The sequence below is a fragment of the Nannospalax galili genome, unplaced genomic scaffold, assembly GCF_000622305.1.
Source record: "Nannospalax galili isolate Female #2095 unplaced genomic scaffold, S.galili_v1.0 scaffold550, whole genome shotgun sequence".
In the NCBI taxonomy this organism is placed as follows: domain Eukaryota; kingdom Metazoa; phylum Chordata; class Mammalia; order Rodentia; family Spalacidae; genus Nannospalax; species Nannospalax galili.
The window spans coordinates 1,894,543-1,898,697 of record NW_008329138.1 but is presented as its reverse complement, the minus strand read 5'-3'; the positions used below and the strand labels follow the sequence as shown (position 1 = coordinate 1,898,697).

The 4,155-nt window shown below is 40.1% G+C and overlaps 1 pseudogene; it reads right to left on the bottom strand.

Moving 5' to 3' along the window:
* LOC103734220 overlaps positions 1 to 4,155 on the bottom strand; it is a 39,559-nt pseudogene that overhangs the window by 355 nt on the left and 35,049 nt on the right.

The following is a 4,155-nucleotide window of genomic DNA, read 5'->3' as shown; positions in this document are numbered from 1 at the left end:
CAATTCAGCAACGTGACTGACCGCCAGGTGTTCCAAGAGATTACTGCATGAATCATTTTTCCGAGAACTGTTTGCAAGAGGAAGAGAAAGATAACCTTGCCATAAATTCTTTCTCAAGGTTACTTGTGCAAGCAGAATTTCCTGCTTAAGTCAACTGTTTGTAGAGCTATATTATATTTTTTGGTAATGAATGTTGTTTCTCCAGCTCCCGACAAGCACATCACTTTAAAACTACATTCCTTGTCTCCAAAGTGTCAGGTTCATCTCAGTGGAAAAAAAATACGATAGCGTTAAAAGTCCTTAGACTTTCTACAATTTTCAACACTAAAATTCCAAAGTCTCTTGACTATGAGCTCCCATAAAGTAAAAAAATAAGCTATATATTTCCAACATAAAATGATACAGAGTAAACATTCTTTTATTTTTTTTAATTTTTATTTTTTATTTGTTGAGACAGGGTCCCTTTGCAGCCCCAGCTGGCCTGGAACTCACTTTGTAGACCAAGCTGGCCTCAAACTCACAGATATCTGCCTGCCTCTGCCTCCCAAGGGCTGGGATTGAAGGCATGCACCACCAGGCCTGGCAGAGTAAACATTCTTATCCCATAATGAAAGAAATCAGGGCGCCATATGGAAAATCAGATAAAAAAAAAACAAAATCAAACTGGGAAAAACCAAATCTCAAAGCTCCAAAATGTTTAGCCTCTGGGGCTCATAATCTTGGTTCCAAAGGGCTTGGGTAGGCCTGTGCCTTCAGCTCTGCCACCTATATAGCACACAGAGCTACTCTCTTGGGATTAGGCTGGCTCTACTCTACACCTGCAGCTCTTTTTCACAGATATTTCCAGCATCTCCAATATCTGAGGTCTCCACTGTGACTGAGACTTCAGTTTCAACAGTGGCACCTGCATAGGGTCTCTTCATAGGAACTCTGACCCTGCCACAAAGTGAAAACCTCAGCTGCTCTCTATGACTCCCCTTAATCTTGTACCCTTCATGCCTTCAAAACCAGTACCACATGAACAATGCTTACCATGCCAACTTCTATCAGCTTGAGGTTTCCCCATCCCCTGTAGACTACAGCTGAATCAGCTTCTGTGTGCTGACCCTGACAAAGCACATTCCAGTCCTCCCAATAAAGCACAGGAAGTTTCACTTCAGTGACAATGATTTCTTTCACAGTCACAGCTGTTCTTCAGCATCCTCAGCACACATGGGTTCTCGGTGAAAACATCACATGAATAGGCCTGTACCAGCTCTCCACACTGCTCTTATTCCCACTGAACAGACCTGTCCTCTGCACTTCTCTCAGCATTCTTCTCTTTCTAGCTCTCACACAAATGACCCATTAAGCTCTGAACACAGCTCTCAATGGCTTTTCCAGTCCCAAGTTCCAAACTCTTTCACATCAAAGTCCAAAGCTATAACAGCCATGTGATCAGGTTTATCGCAAGGGCCTCACTTCCTCAGGGCCAATTCCTGTCCTAGTTTCATTTCTGTTGTCTTGTAAATACTCTAAAATAGTGACTTGGGGAGAAGCACACAGGTCAGAGGGTATCACTATGGGGAAGGCACAGCAGTAGGAGCTTGAAGAAACTTAGGGATAGTTACCAAATATTTTTCCATGTTTCTTCCCAAAGTTCTTTCTAAAGTATGTTTCTAGCCCTGTCCTGGGTGGTGTGGACCAGCTCCTTCCACATGTAACAGTTGATGTACTAATTGGCCATTCTTGCCTCTGATTTATCCCATTTGACTCTTTCTTACAAATATATATATATATATAAATAAATTTTATTAATTTTTTAAAAATTTTATGTGTATGCATGTATTGCCTGCATGTAGAAAAGTGCACCCATTTCATGCAATGCCGGTGGAGGTCAGAAAGGCTGTCGATCCCCTGAGACTGAAGTTACTGACAGTTGTTAGCTGCCATGTGGGTGCTGGGATTCAAACCCAGGTCTTCTGCAAGTACAACCAGCGTTCTTAACTGCTGAGCCATCTCTCCAGCTCCTACAAATTATATTTTAAGATTTCTATGTAGTACTGTGCATTGCAAAGCCTTCCGTTTGAAGATGATCAGTGGTTTCGAAACAGAGAAAGAGGGTCCCCCTAGAAGATTATTTGTCTCATTCATAATAGAATTTAAGAATGAAGCCACATGGAAGCTTTTGTAATTTTATTAGAATTTAAAAGAAAAATCCTCAGGGCAGGACAACTGGTAATCTTGGCAGCTTGAGGAGGGGAATGGTGGGGAGAAGGGAAGAAAGCCATGAAGCCATGCTGGTTTAGAGCCTGTGTGGAGGTCAGACACGTGACTGACTGGTAGTCACATGGCTGGGAGATGGAAACTTTAGAGCAAAAGGAAAGAAATAGAAGATCTAGGGGCAGCCCAAAGCCTTAAAGAAAGCACATTTAGAAAGAAAGCCACGAAGAACAGGAGAAATTACGCTGTTACAGAGAATTCAGAAAAGCAGAAAGACTTACAGAGACCTACATGACTGAGGCTGGTTGGCAAGTTTCGTGGAGTACTGCCCTAGAAGGCGGGTTCCAGGCAGGAAAAATTCACTACCTCATTAACGAGCATCTGGTATTCTGCTCAGATATTTAGCATAACTTAAGGTGAACCTGCCTTTCTAGGAGTGGTTCTACTGCCAGGTGATTGACCAGTGAGACTGGAAAGGTGGATCCTCTAGTAGATAGACTAGGGATTTTACAGTATTGACCAGTTAAACGTAAGGGGCTTTTGCTACTCTTAACAGTTTCCCTTTACCCACGATGTAAATTGGCCTTTCTCCCTTAAGTTGCTTGTCCCAGGGTATTATATCATAGCTACAGGAAAAGAAACCAAGACCAGGGTTATAGGCACAGTGACAAGGGAATTAGATTTTTCTACCCCAGTGGTCTGGCAGAACTATAAATCAAGCCGTTTTCCCTTATCAATTTCTGTTTTCTGGTGTCTTCAGAGATATGGGGAAACTGAGGTGGCATGATTGTGGATTTAAGTGTTATAAGCTTTTACAATAGCCTGATTTCAAACTTTTCCAAACATTTCCACAATTCTTTCTTTGTCACAGTTTGATTCATTGCTTTCTGTGTTACACGTTTAGCTGTAAGCACTTAAGACATTTTTATGGTTGTTTACTTTGTGAGGATCACAGGCAACTTCTGAGACCTCTGGAATGTAGGTTCCGGGCTTGTATGGGGAACAGAGTTCTTATAATGGACCTATACTTTGCCAAGGCCCTCTTTCTGCCAAGGTGACTGTGAACAGAACCTACATAACAAATTCTTGCATATAACCACAGAGTTCGTTTTTAAAATGAGAGCACCGAATCCTTTTTTTTTCTTTCCAGCATTTTATCTCCTCTCTACTCTTACAGAAAATTTTCTTAGAAAAGAGAATTAAAAATTAGAACCCTTTATTTTCCTGAACATTGTTTAGTCTTATGACTGTGGGCAATTAGTTCAGGCTTTCATACCTGTGCTTTTCCAGTTGTAAAACAGAAGTAACAATGCATAGCTTACAGGGATATTGTGGAGCACAATTAATGTTTGTAAAGCTCTTTCTAACAACCTCAATGCCATAGAAATGTAAAACAGACTTAATTTGAAATTTAAAAATATGCCTACATTATGATTCATTTAATAAGCATGGAAAAATGTTTCTATTAATTTGCATGTGTGAATTGTCTTGCAGTATTAAAATGTGTTTAGTTTGGAAATGGACTTTCCTCATTTTTGACACTGTGCGTTTGCATTTTGCTCTTTCCAAATGGCCTCCACTTATAAGATCCATGTGGGTCAATGAGCTTTAACCCTGCAACACACGCCTGTGTATTTTCAAAATATACAGATGGTTTCCAAATATACTGATATCTAGATTTTACCCAGAAGCCATAAATATTCTCTGAGAGTGAAGACCCAGGTATTTTTCGAAATCTCGGGTGGTTTTAAGATGAAAGCCAGGGTGTAAATGATAATTGTATGTTGGATGTGTGTACACAGAAGATCTGCTTAGCTTGTGCCTTTGCTTATGAAAATATTAATCTAAAATATATTTAAATATATTTTGATTGGCAGTTTGAACTGCATGATGTTTGAACTAGAAGATCTCAAATATCTTTGGTTCATAAAAGTAAATGAAACTATGATGCCA